The sequence below is a fragment of the Lissotriton helveticus genome, chromosome 9, assembly GCF_964261635.1.
Source record: "Lissotriton helveticus chromosome 9, aLisHel1.1, whole genome shotgun sequence".
Lineage (NCBI taxonomy): Eukaryota > Metazoa > Chordata > Amphibia > Caudata > Salamandridae > Lissotriton > Lissotriton helveticus.
The window spans coordinates 13427320-13448253 of NC_136070.1; the positions used below are offsets into that span (position 1 = coordinate 13427320).

Sequence of the window (20934 nt, forward strand, 5' to 3'; positions counted from 1 at the left end):
TAACACTTTTCCTTATTACAAATAAAAAAAAACTAAAAAAAAATCAATTAACATATCTTTTAGGCATATTTATAACACGTTTGGTATCTTTAACTCTATGGGCAATAGAATCATCTTCAATCACATCACTTTGCTTATTAAATAGATTTCTCTCATCACTCATAGCAGTACATTTCGCCAATCTCTTAATATTCCAAAATTTGCCATCTTGTGTCATAACACTATTGGAAAATACCTTCCTCATCTGAATGGGATCACTACATTTATTAGACCCTTTAGATAATAAACCTGGTCTAAGAATTCTCACCCACTCGAAATTCTTGAGATTTTGTGTTCCATTTCCTGTCATACCACTCCTTAGTTTTAAACTGCTTATTTTCCACACGTTTGGCCACATCATCCATATTATCCTTATTCACTAAAAACTGATTGCATTTCTCCTTTAACCACCGTGGTAACATCCTTGATGCCGGATTACGACCTTTGAACAGCTTAAAAGGACTCCACTCAGTAGTAGTAGTATGGGGTGTAATACGGTAAGTCCATAACCACTCTCTCAAAGCACTTATCCAATTTGCTCCAAACTTAACTGATTCAACCACAACATTCTTCAAAACTCGATTAAACCTTTCAACTTGGCCATTTTCATGTGGCTCGTATAATGAAGTCAACCTGTGAACAACATTACACTCCTTGAGAAATGTTGCCATTTCAACAGAGGTCAATTGAAATCCATTGTCAGAAACCATTACAGAAGGACATCCTTCTCTAGTAAAAATTTCTTTTAAAAAAACTAATGACAGCTTCAGTGGTAGCCTTGGGGACAAACTTTACTTCAGGCCACTTGGAATGGTAATCTACAATTACTAAAGCATACCGTGAGGATTCTGGTAGCATATTAAAGGACCTGATATGTCAAACGCCATTTTTTGCCACGGCTCCGAAGGCCATTTGACTACTTTGACCGGTGGAGTATGTACCTTTAACATCCTCTCCTTACACACACATTCTTGACACGCTCTAACTGTCCTATCAACAAATCTGTCAATACCTGGCCACCAGAAAAAAGATCTAACTAACCGTTTCATAGAAGAAATACCAGGATGTGGGTCATGCACAACCTGTAAAATGACCTCCTGCATGCTCTCCGGCGGTATGCATTTGCCTGACTTGAAAATGAAACCACTGTCTAATTCCAACTCATCCGAAACTTTGAAAAATGGCATTAATTCTGACTTGATATTATTTTTACTAGGCAAACCATTCTGAATTTACCAAATCTTCCCATTTGGAATCTTTCTTTACACATTCTTGCCAACTCGATTCAGTAATCCTTTTAAATTTTTTCTGTAACACATCTTGGGTAGCTAACACAAAATCATATTCATGGACTACACTGACATCATCCACTTTGCAAGGTAATCGTGACAAACAATCATCTGTAACATTCTTTTTGCCAGGTACATATACCGTGACAAAATTATATTCCTGTAACCTAGAAGTTAGTCTCGCTATTCTGGCCGTGGAGTTCCATCCACCTCCAACAGATAAAATATTTACTAAGAGTTTGTGATCCGTCCTTAATGTAAATTTGGATCCCCATACATAAAGTCTAAAATGCTCAATCGCCCAAACACACGCTAATAATTCCTTTTCTATCACAGAATATTTACGCTCACATTCATTTAAAGTTCTCGAAGCAAATGCCACATTCCATTCCTCACTGCCATCCCTTTGAGATAAAACTCCACCCAAACCATACAGGCTTGCATCCACTGTGATGATACATTCTTTGCTAATTCTAAAAGGTTTAAGAGTAGGAGCCTTGACTATGTCTCTTAATTTCATCTAATGCTTGCTGTTGTATATCAGACCAAGTATATTCCATACCTTGTCTTAATAACATTCTTAACGGTTCCATCTTATTAGCAAAATTCACTACAAACTTGCTGTCGTATTCGCACATACCAGCGAAAGATAATAATTGATCTTTGGTTTTTGGGACGGGAGCTTGGATAATAGCTTCCACATTGGATTTTTTTGGAAACACACCCTTACCCGAAAGTGTATGTCCCAAATATTCAATTGACTCCTGAAAACGTTTGCACTTATGTGCTTTCACAGTTAACCCATTATTCTGTAGTCTTTTACATACTTCCTGCAAATGGTGTTCATGTACGTTCGTATCTTTTGAAAAAACAAGGATATCGTCCTGAAAGCATTTTACATATGTGTCTATATCTCTAAATATATGAAACATGACTCTTTGAAAAACAGATGCAGCGAACGCTAGTCCAAATGGCATACGTACATATTGAAAAAGACCCTGAGGCGTTATAAATGCCGTAAGCTTCCTAGATTCTTTCGTTAATTCGATCTGATGGTAGGCAGATCTTAAATCTAATGTAGAGAATATATTTGCACCATCAAACAACGACACTAGCTCATTTATGTTTGGCAACGGATGGCAATCAATGACTATGTTGGAATTCAACGCTCTCAGGTCTACACACAATCTTAAATTTTGATCCGGTTTTCTTACCAAAACTATGGGAGATACCCACTCTGAGGACTATCGGTTCAATAATGCCCTCCTTCAATAAATCATCTAACATGGTCTTGAGTTCTTCTCTTATGTTAATGGGAACCCCCCTGAGTTTTTGAAGAACAGGTGTATGATCTTTTTTTAATATAATTTAGTGTGAAAAATTCTTAAGTCTTCCTAACTTCTCACAGAACACTGAATCAAAACGCTTAATAAGGTCACCCCTTTACCAATTCCTATGGAGTTATTGGAGAGTTCAACTACAGAAATTGTGTTCATCAGGCTATCATCACACAGAGATACTGGTTGCTTTGCCCTGGGGTTCAATGTAATACCTAACTTCCATTGGTCAAACCACCCCAACACATTGATGCCTTTAATAGAAATGTACAGCTTAATACTGGCTTTCCTGTTTTTAAACTGAATTTCAACTTGGAAAAAAACAATCATTTCAATCTTAGTACCAGAAAAATTTACAGCAACAATATCAGACTCATTAATCTTTCCTAACTTTTTTGAATGAGCAAAAGTACTTTTGAAATAATCTTGAGTAATTATGGTCCACGGAGAACCTGAATCCACCATAAGGTATACATCAATTTCACAAATAGTAAACATACATTTTGGAGAATTGCGCTGCAAATCAAATTGGTTATCAACAATAGATACTACAAAACCAGATTCATTACCAGATTCAGTATTCCTACTGTTGCCTACATTTTCTTCTGAAATAATGGATACAGCACCTTTATTTTGTACTGGAGGACGTCTATCCCTACACATGTTACTAAAATGTCCAATCCTTTTGCAAAAATTGCATTCTCTTTTCAAAGCTGGACAACCTGAAAAAGAAGCAATATGAAACTTATTACCACATCTGAAACACATGCCCTGAAAGTTCTGGTTGAAAGATTAATTTCTCCTTTGTGATGAAAATTGTTTTGCTCTATTGAAAGAGGGTTCTTGTTTAGTTCCTTGTTTGTGTTTTACTACACATACTTCCTCCTCAGTCTGTTTCTTTTCAGTGCTATTTTTTACGGTGTTCATCCATAAATCTGATTGTTCTTGTGCTTTAGCTACAGCAATAGTTTCGGTTAAGTTTGGATCCCCCATGACCCATAGTTTATCTTGAGTTTTTTTACATTTGGTATGGACCATAATTTGATCTCGTTTCATTTCATCTGTGATGGTACCAAAATTACAGTGCAGACTTAATGATCTTAGGGAAGTTAAAAAAATCATCGAAAGATTCATCTTCTTTCTGTTTTCTGGTATAAAATTTAAAACGTTTAAGTACAATGCGTAAATTTGGTTTAAATCTTTTTTCAAGTCTTGCTAGAGCTTCAATGTAAGGATTCAAATTATCTCCACCACCTTCATTGATGGAAGTAATTTGGGGCAAAGATCTAAAAATTTCTTGGCCTTCTGAGCCAAGACAATGGATAAGAATAATATTTTTTTCTTTCTGAACCCATCCTCTCGCCATCAATAGCTTTCATGTAGTTCATAAACTCCTCTTTCCATCTTGTCCAAGGCATGGGTGGATCACCTTTTACTTGTAAACATTTTGTGGGAGGATCAAATTGCATTGTAAAAAGAAATAAATGTAAATAAATGTTCATATCAAGAAAATGTAACTAAACTTCTCCTATTCAATGAATGAAATGGTTAAAAATATCCTCCTTTTTGTGAACAATAAAGTAACTGATGGAGAATGAATAAAGAAATGTCTTCTTTGAAAATCTGCTTTGAATATAACTGATAAGAAATGAGTGACTGAAATCCACTTGAGAAAACCTGCTGGATTAAATAACACAAAAATATAGAAAACGTTGAGAGATAAATAAATAAATGAATTTGCTTACATCCGCTCCGAAAGTTTGGAAGATCTGCTATGTTAAACAGACTGTTAATGCAGACAAACGTTTCCGTGAAGAAATCTGCAACCATGGAAACTGAAAAGCTTTGTAGTCCAAAATGGCTGCCAGACGTTTTACGTAGTGCGTGATGAACGTCTTCACACGCGTTATCAGCGTACAGCAAATGATGTCATGAAGAGCTGCGCAGCGAAGGTGCCAGTGAGAAAGTAAGACTCAAGCCTTTTTTTTAAATTAAACAAAAACCGCGCACAAATAAGTATTCTTCAAATAGCGCTCTTAAAACACTTGCAACGTTGTACGCTTGTTGAATATCCAAGGAAAGTAGCGGAGAGGCTCAAAACCTCACTGCTTTGCTGTGAATGATTTAAAATGATGGAAACGAATGAAAAGCAAATGAAATGTATTCGAAGAGAAAATAATATCAAAAATTACTGCCGCAGGTGCGATCAAAGCACAGAGTTGCACAACAGCCGCTAGCACAATCAAAATGCTGGAAAAAAAAATACATACCAGAAGAAATAATCCAGTCAAAATAGATGAAAAATAAGTCTTCATTTATTGTCAGCACGAATAACATCCATCAGTTAAGTAAGTCCAGCCTGTACTGAACTTCAGCAGTAAAACTCCTGGCTTGTGGTCATTAGAATTAAGAACATACTTGAAAACTAACATGTCGCATGCACTGGCATGCGACCACAACAAAGCATTAAAGAGATATGTAATAGATAAGAATGTAACAAAAGGTCACCTAAATTCTGGGTAGGTTATAGAAGGGAAAATATTGTAGAAAAGAATGTAAATAAATGAGTAAGATTGAACAGTTTTAAGAGGCATAATATATTTGTTTTCCTTAGCTTCTACGCAAAAAAAGACTCAATCACCGAATAGAACAGGAAGAAAGAAGAAGAGGAGTGAAGACAGGTGGCAGTCTCTTCTCTGTCCCATCCCCTTTTCACCCTGCGGTTTCCAGAGTTCACGTGAAAGTCTAAAACGTGCGCTGGGAAGCTGTAGTGGGACATTGGGAACTAGCGTCATTCTGCTCCCGTGCACCTGGAGTGAGATTTGGCCTCGACACCAAGCAATCTGTCGAGGGGAGGAAAATGGTGTCAATATGTGCCCGAGTATGGTGGGAGCCAGAAGTATGTGTGAACTGTTTAGCGTGTAGGTGCCAGATTCGCCATGAATCGCACAGGCCAAGGGATTCAGCCCTGCTTGTTAACTGTTTTGCTGGCGCCACTCTTGAGGTGGATGAAGGGCTCGTCATGTCGAGAAGTGGGGTGGAGACCGTGTTAAAGTCACCACCGATAACGGTGGACCCCAAGGGGAGGGCAGCAGGGTTGTGGACTGCTTTAGAGTTGAGGCAAGCATCGAGGGGGGAGAGTACATGGAAACAAGTTTAAGGGGATTGCCCCCGTGGGTACCACAAACGATCACAGACGTACACTGTGGGTCGTGGAGAACCAGTGTAAGCACAAAGGGAAGGGTGCGTTTCAATATCACAGCCACACCGTGAGATCCTCGAGCGAAGCCAGAGTGCCAGACCCCGTTGTAACCGTAACGCACAATAAAGGGACAGAGGTTACCCATCAGGTGCGTCTCCTTGAGGAGAAGCACTTCAACATTAAGATGCTGTGCATAGTGCAGTACAACCGTCCGTTTGTGGCGGTAGACATAGATCAAATTTGGACTACAGTGTCATTAAAGAGTGGGGGTGTGGGAGAGTATATATATATATTCCAGCTCCGTGGGGTTGTCCAACTAGCGGGTTGCACTCATAACTGCGTACGCCTTCCCCAAAGCGTTCATCAGTATGGGCAGTTGTGTGTTTGAATTTTAAAAGCATCTGATAGGCCCAACACGTTTCAGAGATTTGTTCCCTTCTTCAGGGGCCATCAGTAAAGTGCATGGCGGTTTCCTGCATCCCTAATTTCACAAAATCGTGTGCCCATGATGACACCATACGTTGTGTTATGGGAGCAGTAGTCGCCCCATTGGTACACCCTGCTACGCGTCACCAGCCAGGATTGGCGTGCCTCTTCCATTAAAAGTGCTGCATAGTTCTGTTGTGCCATTAAAAATTGCCGATTAATTTGGCTTCCCTATACCACCCGGCTCCTACGTTCGAGAGCCTCTATTCCTGCCTCCACTTGCAGCAGCTCCTCCCTACACTCCATACGCGCTGCTGCGCACCAGGAAATATCTACCACCTTCAGCTTGGGTTTCAATGCCTCACATAGTGTCTCGGCGCAAGGAATAGACCCAACATGCCACATAGACAAATGCCACCTGAACGGTTGTCGCCCTCACCTATCTGAAGCGTAAGGGCCACCGGGGAGTGATGTGACAGGCACTGGAGGGACAGACGTCACTCATACTCCCCAATGAAGGGACAGACCACTCCTACTCACCAGTGAAGTCCAAGACGTCACTCATCACTGAAGGGACAGTCATCACTCAGTCACCAGTGAAGGGACAGTCATCACTCAGTCACCAGTGAAGGGACAGACGTCACTCGTACTCACCAGTGAAGGGACAGACGTCACTTGTACTCACCAGAGAAGGGACAGAAGTCACTAGAGAAGGGGAGAAGTGTGGCTCAATGGTTAGTGCGGCAGACCCTGATGCAGAGGTCTAGCCCGGGACCAGGGTTCAATTCCCCGCCTCGGCGGGTCTTGGGCTCAAAATTCCACTGACATGATAATTCTCGCCTCCGTGCCTATTCCAATCATGGAGTCCCACTCTGCAACTCTGGGCAATAGCTTGCTTAATCTCCACAACGGCCCCCACAACGCGAAGGATGCCTGGCCTCCACCTTCAAGTCAAGTCAAGTTAACATTTGTATAGCGCACTACTCACCCAGAGGGTCTCAAGGTGCTTGAGGGGGGGGTGCTCGCTACTTGTCAAACAGCCAGGTTTTGAGTTGTTTTCTGAAGGAGAGGTGGTTCTGTGTAAGGCGGAGGTGGGTGGGGAGAGAATTCCAGGTTTTGGCCGCTAAGAAGGAGAAAGATCTTCCACCCATGGTAGCTCTTCGTATGCGTATCCCAGGAGTGGACACCTCACAGGGAAAGCCAGGATGGGTGCCACAGCGGTATTCGTACAAGCGCCTTGAGACCCTTGCGGGTGAGTAGCGCGCTATACAAGTATCAATTTACATTACATTACATTACATTACACAGACATCACTCGTACTCACCAGAGAAGGGACAGACGTCACTTGTACTCACCAGTGAAGGGACAGACGTCACTCGTACTCACCAGTGAAGGGACAGACGTCACTCGTACTCACCAGTGAAGGGACAGACGTCACTCGTACTCACCAGTGAAGGGACCAACCATGAAGCAGACAAGCTCACCAAGGGCGGGACGTCATGGGACATCACACATACTGCAAGGAGGCACAAAAATACACCCGCACACTCACGAGGGAACAGAAATACCTCAAGTATAACAAGGAAAGAGCAAGACATCAATTGAGGTCATCAGGGAGCGACATCTCTCAAGTTAACCAGGGGAGAGACCAGCGGAGACGTCCCAGGAGTGACATACAACAGCTGGTACCACAAGAGTTCCCTGCTGGTCGAGGAGGCTGCACCCACAAGGCCCAGAGCAGGGCACCTCCCCTGGTGGAGACAGGCCGGGGTCCCTGATGCACCCTCAAGCAAGGAGGGAGGGGGGACGAGGCAAGGAGGGAGGGGGGGACGAGGCAAGGAGGGAGGGGGGGACGAGGCACGGAGGGAGGGGAGACGAGGCACGGAGGGAGGGGAGACGAGGCACGGAGGGAGGGGAGACGAGGCACGGCGGGAGGGGGAGACGAGGCACGGCGGGAGGGGGAGACGAGGCACGGCGGGAGGGGGAGACGAGGCACGGAGGGAGGGGGAGACGAGGCACGGAGGGAGGGGGAGACGAGGCACGGAGGGAGGGGGAGACGAGGCACGGAGGGAGGGGGAGACGAGGCACAGAGGGAGGGGGAGTCGAGGCACGGCGGGAGGGGGAGTCGAGGCACGGCGGGAGGGGGAGTCGAGGCACGGCGGGAGGGGGAGACGAGGCACGACGGGAGGGGGAGACGAGGCACGGAGGGAGGGGAGACGAGGCACGGAGGGAGGGGAGACGAGGCACGGAGGGAGGGGAGACGAGGCACGGAGGGAGGGGAGACGAGGCACGGAGGGAGGGGAGACGAGGCACGGAGGGAGGGGAGACGAGGCACGGAGGGAGGGGAGACGAGGCAAGGAGGGAGGGGAGACGAGGCAAGGAGGGAGGGGAGACGAGGCAAGGAGGGAGGGGAGACGAGGCAAGGAGGGAGGGGAGACGAGGCAAAGAGGGAGGGGAGACGAGGCAAGGAGGGAGGGGAGACGAGGCAAGGAGGGAGGGGAGACTAGGCAAGGAGGGAGGGGAGACGAGGCAAGGAGGGAGGGGAGACGAGGCAAGGAGGGAGGGGAGACGAGGCAAGGAGGGAGGGGGGACGAGGCAAGGAGGGAGGGGGACGAGGCAAGGAGGGAGGGGGGACGAGGCAAGGAGGGAGGGGGGACGAGGCAAGGAGGGAGGGGGGGATGTTAGAATTGGGGGTCTCTGGTTGGCACAGGTAGGTATCTGTGGCAAGCAGGGACCGTCTCCTCTAATCAGGGCAAGGGAACTATCCCCTTAGAATAACCCCTGCACACCCTTTAGGTTGCGTGGTGCGAGCAGTCAAGGCTAAACTTCAGGGCGCTGTGTCAGTTAAGCATTTGTAATCACACACAATAAATACACGGATTCCCCCACAAATAGACACCAGGCAGTAATTCTATAAAAATACGTATTCTTTATGTAAAAATATATGCGGGCAGGTAAAATTATCACAAGACCTTCTATAACGTTTTAAAATTGGGGCCACAAGGTTTCAAAATGGCAACTGTTTCTTTAAAGTCTGTAAGAATGCTTAGGTTGCTTCCACTTGGTTCTAGTTACCTTAAAACCAGTTCCACCACACTCAGGGCACTATGTCAGGGTTCTGGGGCAAGGTCCGTTGGGTCTGTGCGTTCTGTGGCGCTTCTGTCTGCCTCGTTCGGGAGGGGAGAACAGGCCCTGACGATTCTCACGCGTCTCGCGGTGCGCCACGTATGGCGCGGTCGATTCTGCTGAGAGGTACGAGTCTTACCACTCCTGTGCGACTCGCACTCTCAGACGAACGGAAGGCTCTTCTCTGGATACGCGCCTCACGCCTGCGGCGTACAAGGCTGGGAGGCAGGAGCATACAGGAACAAGTTACAGCGCACAGTGCCTTACGGGGAAATAAGAACGTTGCGGGTCCCGAGCCCGTGACAAGCACTGTGCGAAGAGGTGGAGGAAGTTTTGGTGCGTCAGGGCCACGTGGTGTCCTCAGTAGGGCGAATTGTACTCGGCGAGTACGCCTAGGTGGCGGAGCGTGCCTTGGGTTCTTTCTATGAGGCGGGTGGTCTCCAGAAGGCGGGGCGCGGCATGGGGCCTCCAGTACGGCCCGTACTGGGGGGAGGATCCCTTCAGGGTGCGGCGCGGCCCTTTCCAGCAATCAGAGGGCAAAGCGGGGCGGCCGGGTGCGGGGCGGCCGGGTGTGAGGCAGCGCACGGGCGTCCGTCCAGGCTGGGGAATGCGCTCTAGACCAGGATTCCGGCGAGAGGGGCGAGGAAGTGCTCCCACGCACTCCAATAGCGGGCGGGGTGGCAGAGGAGCAGGCGGCCTGACCCGAGGGGCAGAGAGCGGCTCTGGCAGAGCGAGGCTCTCAACGGGCAGAAAGGCAGGCAAGCTCCCAGGTGCCACGGCCCTAGGAGGGGGTGAGGGAGCACAGACCTCAACTCCGGCGGGAGGAGACACACGGCTTCAAGTTACAGACGGGCCAAAGCACAGTGAACCCACTGGTCCTGGGGTTGAATTCAGGGGGCAGGCTCAGACAAGCCCTTGGAGATAGTTTTCAGCACAGCAAAGCAAAGTCCTCTTGAGTCTTCTCCTCTCCTTCCTCAGCAAGGCTCCACTTCAGGTCAGTCCTTCAGCTTCTTCTTTGGTCCTTCTAGTTGGGCAGAGGTTTGTTGTGGGAAAACAGGATCGGATTTCTTAGGAGCAGGGCTCCTACATTTATAGTCCGTTTCTTTTGTCTTTTCAGGCCAGGGGGACCTTTGCATAGTCCTTTTCAGCACTGGAGCACTTTGTTGTGCAGACTCTGCCTTCTCCTGTGTGGGGCAGGGACAGCAGACGCTCCCCAGGAGGTGGAGCCAGCATTGTGGTGGCAAGCACAGCCCTATCCAGAGGGACACTACCACCACCCACCTTGGTGTAATCCCTCCATTCACCACCTGTTATCCCCAGCCCTGTCACTCACACAACCCAGACAGCAGATACACATCCTGGCAGAGGCGGGCTGAAAAGGTTAGGCAAGCAAATGCTAACTTTCTAAAAGTAGCATTTGCAAACACAGGATATTAAAATTAGCTTTACTAAAATAAGTATTTTATTATTCTGAGTTCAGGCATACTAAACTTGACCTTCTACCATGTTCCCTGAGCCTGCTGGGATTATAGAGTGTAATAATTCCAGCAGCCCATTCTGGCCTGTGAGAACAGGTAGCCTTACAATAGTGAAAAACGAAAATGGCTGTAATTTACTATTAGGACATGCCACACACATCAGGGCTTGTCCCACCTTATACAATTCAATTCAATTCAAATTTGCTTTATTCGAGGTTAACTCATAAAAGCATTTACAATCATCAATAAAACATTAAAAAACATTTGTATTTAAAAATAAAGCTAAAAACAGATAAAATACATCAATTACATTGTAAGATAACATTTTACAGATAAAATACAGACACTCTGGCAGTGCGTCGTCTACAATCATCTGCCTAAAAACTTTTGTAGAATGGACCATGACCAACCAAGATATTTAGCAGTGGCTGTTACTATAGGCCGTGAAGAACTGGTACGTATAATTCTTAGGGCTACCACACTGCTAGTCGTACCTAGGTTCTTGCACATAGGGGTAAGCCAAATGCGTCTGGGCTCTGCATAGGTCTTACATGCAAATAAAAAGTGTCCAACTGTTTCATCATGCACTCCACAAGAGGGGCAATTGCTAATCGATGGGCCACCCCACCTGTCTGTCAGAGATCTAAGGGGAAGGGCACCCGCTCTGATCTGGAAAAACAACTTCCTATCCCTCGGGCTAGTGATGACATCCCAGTAAAGTTCAAGGCTGGGTAGGGACTTCGCTTCCAGGAATCTTCCAGCCATAGTCTTTGGGCTAGTGTCGTTCCAGGTTCGTTCGGCCACCCTTTCCCAATAGATCTCTTTGAGGGCTGTCTTTGATGGAAATGAGTCTCCCTCTGGGTTTTCCCATAGCGTGTGGAGGCCGAGAGCACCCAACATTTTTCTAAGTTCTTTCAGCCATCCTATTTTGTGAAACACATCTGCTTTGATAATGTCCATGAACCCCTCAGCGTGATGTAGGAGTTCAGGTGTAGTCCAGAGTCTACGCCAGTACATGATTGGGCGCATTCTTGCTAAATCAGCAACAGCCTTCCTGCCCAGATCAAACCTAAGTGGCAGCAAGGGAGTACCTTTAGGGAGGCCAGTAATAAGTCGGAAGAACTTGTTTTCCGAAATTTGCAGTGACTGAAGATTCTCATAGCCCCACAACTCAGCACTGTAAAGTGTTGATCCGAGGGCTTTGGCCTCATACACCTGAAGTGCTGGTTTTACTAGTTTTGTTAGGGATTTTCTGTGCTCAGAGATAAGGGCACCGGCTATTTGTTTGTGTCTTATAGTTGCAATATCTATATGTTTGGACCATCTAAAGTAATTTGATATGTGGATTCCCAAGTATGTAAAGGCATTGACAACCTCTAAATGACGACCAGTCATGACAATGTGGGATCTACGGCCACCACAAGGATTAAAAACCATGAGCTTTGTTTTGGCCACATTGATTTCTAAGCCATGATCCTCACAGAATTGATCAAAGATGGATAAAGCATGCTGTAATCCACTCGGGTCTTGGATAAAATCAGAGTGTCATCTGCAAACATTAAAATCGGTATCTTGAAACCAGCCAATGATGGGGCGTCCACATTTGCAGACAACATATGGGCAACAACAACACCATTGATATACAACGTGAACAGCGTGGGGGCCATCGACGTACCCCCCGCTCAACAGGGAAATCTGAAGTGACCATACCATGCCCTCCCCACTGGATCTTTGCTAATGAGGCCTCATTAGCAATGTCAAAGGTTCTTCTGGTAGGCCCAGGTTCTTCAGCACTTGCCACAGCTTAGACCTTGGGACTAGGTCGAAGGCAGCCTGCAAATCAACAAAAGCCGCATACAGGCTGCCCTTGCCTAGTAACACAGTCTTCCACTGTAATAGAGTGAATCGGAAGACCTGGTCCATCGTGCTGATAGATTTTCAGAATCCCGCCTGAAATGGCAACAGAGCGTTGTTCTCATTGGCCCAATCCAAAAGTCTATTAACAACCACCCTACCAATCACCTTTTGGATGGTGTCAATTAGGCTTATGGGCCTATAATTTCCTGGTTGGGATCTGTACCCTTTCTTAAAAACAGGAATTATAACTGCACATTGCCATGACGCCGGTATGTTAGCGCCCTGGGCAACCGCGTTGAGAAGAATATATTTACTCCAGCGCTCTTTGTCGTTGATAAAAAGATCCGCCGGCACCCCATCTAGTCCCGGAGCTCTACCATTAGACACTGAACTCAGGGCCATCATAACTTCGCTGTTACTGAATAAGTTGTCTTTATAATAGAAAGGCCTATAGCCGTCCATCAAGTTATTAGGATGAGTATCGGCGTACTGGGGCTTAAAATAGTTGACCCAGTCCTCCTGGGATACATTGTTGTTTGGAGGCTCCGATGCACCCCCCTTACCCCATTTTACAATGTTCCAGAATAGTCTAGAATCTTTTTTATCACTAGCCTCCTTTAACTCTTGCCAGTGGAGCTCATCCCACAATTTCTTCGCATTTGCTATGCTTTTTTATACTCAATTCGGGCAAGGCGAATAGACGCCAAATCCCTCCCCTTAATCGCAGCTCCTAAGGCTAATCTGGTGTTCCTACACTTGGTGTTTAAGATTTCTCACACTACCTCTCTTTGCAGGTTTCTGGCAATGATCCCTGATATCTGAGAAGAGGTTTTCGTGGATTTTAGTTGCTTTACCGCTGCCTGGGTCAGGTGGATTTGCTTGCTCAAGGGATGTTACTGCTTCATCAACCTGAACGTTAATACTATCTGTGGCCTGCTGGTTAGCCTTGACATATACCTATTTTAACCAGCGCATGTCATTAGTTGGAACAGTCAAAGGGGCATTATCTACCTCATGTGACATAGCCACGCTAGTTGGGATCCACCATTTGTGTTCAACACACAGCGGATTATGGTCGCTTTCTATTCTAGATTTTACCTCCATATCAACCACTTGTCCCCAGAGCTTCAGACTACATAGGACGTAATGAATTCTACTCCTATGCCGCCCGTTGTCGAAGGTATTTACCCCTGCCTTATCACTCAAGGTCCTCCCATTTAATGCCCTCAAACTACTTTTGTAGCATATTGCATTTACAGAGATGATATCCTCAGTCCAACGAGTGACAGGTTTCAGGTGTAATTTAGGGACGCCCCATTGCCTGTCCTCCTCGTCTCCAGCAAAGTCATGTTGGATAGCCAAAGGTTCGAAAGTTCTATTTAGATCACCCGCTATCACAACATTGTTATCCAGAGAGTGGGTTTCAAGGAGGGAGGGGAGACGAGGCAAGGAGGGAGGGAGGACGAGGCAAGGAGGGAGGGAGGACGAGGCAAGGAGGGAGGGAGGACGAGGCAAGGAGGGAGGGAGGACGAGGCAAGGAGGGAGGGAGGACGAGGCAAGGAGGGAGGGAGGACGAGGCAAGGAGGGAGGAAGACGAGGCAAGGAGGGAGGGGGACGAGGCAAGGAGGGAGGGGGACGAGGCAAGGAGGGAGGGGGACGAGGCAAGGAGGGAGGGGGACGAGGCAAGGAGGGAGGGGGACGAGGCAAGGAGGGAGGGGGACGAGGCAAGGAGGGAGGGGGACGAGGCAAGGAGGGAGGGGGACGAGGCAAGGAGGGAGGGGGACGAGGCAAGGAGGGAGGGGGACGAGGCAAGGAGGGAGGGGGACGAGGCAAGGAGGGAGGGAGGACGAGGACGAGGCAAGGAGGGAGGAAGACGAGGCAAGGAGGGAGGGAGACGAGGCAAGGAGGGAGGGGGGACGAGGCAAGGAGGGAGGGGGGACGAGGCAAGGAGGGAGGGGGGACGAGGCAAGGAGGGAGGGGGGACGAGGCAAGGAGGGAGGGAGGGGGGACGAGGCAAGGAGGGAGGGAGGGGGGACGAGGCAAGGAGGGAGGGGGGACGAGGCAAGGAGGGAGGGGGGACGAGGCAAGGAGGGAGGGGGACGAGGCAAGGAGGGAGGGGGGACGAGGCAAGGAGGGAGGGGGGACGAGGCAAGGAGGGAGGGGGGACGAGGCAAGGAGGGAGGGGGGACGAGGCAAGGAGGGAGGGGGGACGAGGCAAGGAGGGAGGGAGGGGGACGATCCAAGGAGGGGGTGCCGGCAGTGATGAGGGGGTGCTCCTTGTTCCGGTAGTCATGAGGGGGGTGCTCCCCGTGCTGGCAGTGATAAGGGGGGGTTCTCCCCGTTCCAGTGATGGGGTGGTGCTCCCCGTGCCGGCAGTGATGGGGGTGGTGCTCCCTGTGTCGGCAGTGATGGGGTGGTGCTCCCTGTGTCGGCAGTGATGGGGGTGGAGCTCCCCGTGCTGGCAGTGATGAGGGGGGGTTCTCACTGTGCCAGTGATATGGGGGGGTGCTCCCCGGGCTGGCAGTGATGAGGGGGGTGCTCCCCGTGCCGGCAGTGATGAGAGGGGTGCTACCCGTGTCGGCAGTGATGAGGGGGGGGTTCCCCGTGCCAGCAGTGATGGGGGTGGTGCTCTCCCCGTGCTTGCAGTGATGAGGGGGGTGCTCCCCGTGCCGGCAGTGATGGAAGGGACACTCAGGCACCCCCTCCTCTTGCAGAGTGTGTTCTGTTCCCTCACTGAGCTGTAGGAGTCACTCAGTGGTACCAGTTCTGGGAGCAGGGCGGCCTTTTTGGGAAACAGCCTTTACTCCAAAGTTTTTACTTTAACATTTGCCACACAAATCTACATAAGACTTTTCCATGCATTTGAACGGTAGGTGGCAGGGTTACTCAAAGTGACACACTTTATATATTTTTAAGGTTATTTACAAAAAGTGCGTGTGGGAGGTCTTCCCTCAAAAATATAAAAATGTTAAAACAGTGCCAAGCCTGTAAACGACAGATACATTCATTCTTAATACTTTTAAAAATGCATCATCTTTGAACAGTAGGTGGCAGTGCCAGCCTGCGAGAGGATTGTTCAGCACCAGTGGAGGGGTGAAGCTCGCCTGGCAGTGGAGTAAGTGGTGAAGGGGTTTCCAATGTGAGTGAATGTAAATGTGAGGTAGTTGTAAAGTCTGTGATGTAAACACGTGCGAGGTGAAGGGCGGCGTGGTGACGTCATACTAAACTAGCCGACCTGCCCAGGGGCCTCCAAGCGCCTCATTGTTCTGTTATCGAAAGCCATGCAGCCATCTTGGATAGATGGCTGGCTCCGGGTGGTACTGAAAAGGGTGTGAGTGAGGCCAATGTTGTGGCAAGGATGGCACGCGTGTGGGTGAGGCTGGGGCTGCCACCCTCTGTGATACCCATGCACTCAAGCTACGAGATACGTTGGTCACTGCTAGATTCCAATAGGACTGTGGCTCCCAACTCTCCTCAAACTGCCCACCAATTTAGGATGTTTAGAAGGTCCAGGAGTGGGGTTTGTAATTCCCCATACATATGTCATGCCCCCTCCCACGCTTTTTAGGTCTCGCCTGGCGTTAGCAGCGCGCATGAACTGCGCTCGCCATGCGAGGGGTTCTTGTAATCGATACATTTCCAGAAGCTCGCTTTCTGCTCCGTCCGTGTTTTGCATTGGTGCACGTCATTTTGCGTCACCAATTGTGCAAAATCGGGTTTATCGATTGTCCAGGAAGCTTTTTAGTCCCTCCTGGTTACCACCCTGTCCACTTTTGGCCCTGCCCACCGGGATTGGATGTTTTACTTGCGGCGAGAGACAGCGTCTCTTAATTAGCCGCTAAGCTTTTTTTTTTTTTTCTTTGCGAGCCACTCACTGCAGGCATGACGTTTTTTTTTTATTAACGGAGCATTGCGCTTTAATGTGCTTTACATTTCAAATGAAGAACTGGCCCGTACAGAGCCCTTGATGCTGTGCGTGTGCTACATGAACGGATAATTGTTTGTTGTGTAGTGTGCAGTACTGGGCTGTACAGAGCTATCATTGCTGTGCGTGCGCTACATGAACTGATATTTGTTTGTTGTGTAATGTGCAGTACTGAGCCGTACAGAGCCCTCGTTGCTGTGCGTGCCCTACATGAACTGATATTTGTTTGTTCTGTAGTGTGGAGTAATGACAAGCAGAAACTCACACAAAGAATTGTTCAGAATTCTTAAAGAACTCACTAATTCCAAATCCTGTGGTTATTGGTAGGGGCAAATGTAGGTCTGCCACTGGCAATAAGGCCACTAACACATGGTAGGACCCAGCATAGTGTGGTACTTTAAATTCTGGACTCATGTAATAAACTTTGTCATAGCATGACGATTTTTATATCAAAAGACCGAGAATAGCCAGTACACTATGTACAAGCATTTTCGTTATGTTCCAGTAACAATTTCACCTCGAAATTGTCATTTTCGTTTTGAACCCTTGGCATCCATTTTGTGTACAGCAGCCATGTTGTGTGTTGCCCTTTACATAGGCTGTAACACACAGCTAAATTCGATCCCAAAAAGCCACGTACACCTTGATTGACTTTTTCCTGACCTGGACCAGGTGAAACCATTGCCCCAGGCCGAGCCTGTTTGGTCAGTTCCTCTCCCAGTGGCCGAGCAAGATAACATCAAGGCCCAACATGCCATAAACCTTTTCATCGCATACACACCCTGCCTATCTTACTTCCATCTGTCCCTGTTCCTGCCTCCACAAGCTATTTATGCCATGGGCTGTGATCTTACTGTTTTGGGGTTATCCGGCCTTGTCAGCTAAAGAATGTATTCATTATGTGGACATTGTTTATGGCCTGGACTTATCTTGAAAGTGGGTTTTGCATCTGTGTGCACGTTCTGGGAATGTATTTCAAATATGTGCCTAAGGCATAAAAATCTGTATAAAAGGACTGTGCGGAGTCCATGAAGGCAGGCTATCTCATTCAGTCGCTTTTAGGCGTGGCTGGGCGACGTAGCCTCACTGTTGTATGTAATAAAGATGTCTTTTCATATTTCAGATTCTCTGTCAATTCCTTTGCTGCTTTTTGAATGGACTACCTATTGGTAAGACCCCTGAGTAGGAGTATGTGGATTTTCTAGAACCACAAATGGCGCCCAACTCGCGGCTCGATCGTCCAGTGGCTATCTGAGGAGTAACTGTGTCAGAGGATGGACAACTGCTGGGGACGGCAAGACAGAAACCTACAAAAAAGGTACTCTGTGCATAGAGGTTCTGGGGGATTCTCTGTCTTTGCGGCTCAGTATGTTTTTGATTTTTTCTGACTCAGAATCTCCAAAAGATGCCACTCTTGATTGAGAAACCCTTTCTTTTTGGCGTAAGTGTTTTTTAAGAAAAGAGACTGTTAGTGCAGTTGGGAATTGGCAGTTAGAATTTGGACAACTATTTGTTTGCTATAGCTTTGATAGGTTTGTATAGGTTTGGATATGCGAATTGCAATTTGTGTAGGCGGATATGAAGAGACTTTTCTCCATCTGCTCCAGTTGAAGTATTTGTCGGTCGCGCCCATTCCTTAGTTTTGTGGGTCGCGCCCACTCCTTAGTTCTTTGGTATTTTGGTAAGTATTTGTGGGTAGCGCCCATTACTTAGTTCTTTGGTATTGCGCTTAAGATTATTTGAACATTGCAATTTTCAATAACCAAGGGTCTTGTAAATTTACGAGTGTATCGATAGAGATAACCCCTTGAAGTTTAGAAGCTAGATTAGTGGGATATAGGATGCCTGATCTTAGCATTTTTGGAGATTTGTGTTGGCCAACTTTGGTATACGTTTGAATTTGCCGGCTTCCATTAGGGAATATCTAAATAGGTTTAGATATACAAACATATTTCTTCCTTGGTGATTTTTGTATCCCCAGGGAATTAAAATATGACATAATGCAAAACAAGGATCCTTTGCTCTGGGCAATTTTACATGCAATACGATTTTTGGTGTTCTGCCACCTAAAGCTAGTGTATTGAGTGTATTTTTGGTTTCTTGCACATACAGTGGTCTGTTGCGCTGTTTATGCAGTCTTTTTGAACACTATTGAGAAATGTTTCTTGTAAATATGGTTACAGCTACGTACAGTCTGGACTGTCCTGTTTTCGTCCTGAGTGTTGAATTGTGGGTTTAAATATGTGTTTAAATGTGTGTTTAAAATGTGTGTTTAAATGTCTATTTTGTTTGTGGGTTTTGTTGTAAATTGCGACAACGCTATTTACAAGAAATGGTTAGAGCGCGCTGTATTGTGTGTCCTAAATGTTTTCAACACTTTCTGTTTATGTCTGAAATGAGCTCAATATGTGTGGGTCACATTTAATGGATATAAATAAGGCCTCAGACAAAAACGAAATTACATGTTTTTTGCAAAAATAAATAAATTTACAGCATTTTCCCTTAAATGCACTGTGTTAGATGTTCACAGGCAAACATTTTCAGCTGCAGTATATTTAATAAGAAGGTTAATTCAGCCAGCACCTCTCTAGTTAAACACGGGTGGAATTTTGCATGACAGCCCTTTTTCATAAAAGTGGCGCGAAATGTGACGCAGGTTTTGTGACGCGTTTTAAGTTAGGCATATGCGCTTAGGTTTGTGAGTTAATGCATTTAAAATGAGAGGCGAGGGATGAAGTGGGCTCTTATATGTAGAACAATCACAAAAAGGAATAATTGGTTTTATTAGAGAGAAAATAATTATTAATTATGAAAAATAATTATTAGAAATAAGTGCTACAAAAATCGTTTTTTAATATTTATGAAGCTTAACACTTATACTATGACCCCCTAGCATCAAAATTTGATTTGAGTTATGTTGCATCACTAAAATGACAAACATTCGTGTGTATAATTTTCCCTTAGCATAGGCGCAAATAAGCTCATTTTTATAAAGTATAAGTTATTATTTTCAAATGCCTGACTCGTGGGTTATGTAATAAACAATCTAATAATGCATATTATGCAAGAAAATTGTAGGATATTCATTTTTTAATGCCCAAAATACAAAAGTCGATTTTGAGTAAAAACACTGTTTAAACTGCATTTTGCTTTCATTCAGAGTACTTTTTAAGGTGTCTCAGCCTTAAGCAGATGCATGCATTTAGGTTTTGATATAAAGTTGTGCCTTCTTATGATTCAGTGGGTTAATGTGCCAGTAAAAAGGCTCGTTTTAATATCAGGGTTGAAGGTTCTAGCTTTAGCTAGGCCTATGGAAAGTTTGTTCATTTAAGACCTACTTATTATTATTATTATTATTAACCGGGTTTTATAAAGCGCAAACAACCCGGAGGCCTCGTAGCGCTAAGTACCGTCATACTACAGAAAGAGGAGGAGAATTAGATGAACAGATAGGTTTTCAGGTTCTTTCGAAATTTTAAAAGGTTCGGTTCACTGCGAAGGAGGGTGGGCAAAGAGTTCCATTCCCTAGCAGCATTCCAGGAAAAGGAGCGTCCACCCCATCTAGTACGTCTGATCTTATTGACAGTAGCTAGAAAGGCAGTGCTTGAACGCAAGAATCTGTGAGGGAGGTAAGGTTCTGCTAGAGAGCAGATCATAGTGGGGGCGGTCTTTCGCATGGCTTTGTGCATGAAACACAGGGATTTGAACAACACTCTGGCTTTTATAGGAAGCCAGTGCAGTTTCCTCAGGGCCATGGTACCTGATTGCCGTTTGTTGAGGCCCAATAAAAGGCGGGCTGCAGCATTTTGAGTCACCTGCAGCTTCCTTATTGTGGAGGTAGGAGCCCCTAAGTATAGGGAGTTCCCGTAGTCCAGGCGGGACAGAATAATGGCTTGCACCATTATTCTGCGGGCTTCGAAAGGGAGAAGTGGTAACACCTTTCTCAGCATACGCATGAGCCCAAAGCACATGGCGGACAGAGTAGTCGCTTGCTGCAGAAAGTTAAGGTTAGTGTCCAGCCAAATGCCTAGGCTCTTTATATGGGGCTTGGGTTGTGGCGGGGGCCCCATACACAGGGGCCAATCCGTGAGAGGGCAGGGAATGGCTGAGTTGCCTAACATCAGGAGCTCCGTTTTCTCGCCATTTAATTTTAAATGCGAGATAGCCATCCACTGAGCAATCGCTACTAGACAGTTGCTTAAGTTTGAAGAGGATGAGTCCGCCTGATTCATAGATACGACTAATTGCGTATCA

The 20934-nt window shown here is 46.5% G+C and overlaps 1 protein-coding gene across 2 annotated transcripts in view; it reads right to left on the reverse strand.

Moving 5' to 3' along the window:
- Positions 1–20934, reverse strand: part of MIPOL1 (mirror-image polydactyly 1) — a 680101-nt gene that overhangs the window by 635289 nt on the left and 23878 nt on the right. The gene's annotated exons all lie outside the window — the stretch shown is intronic.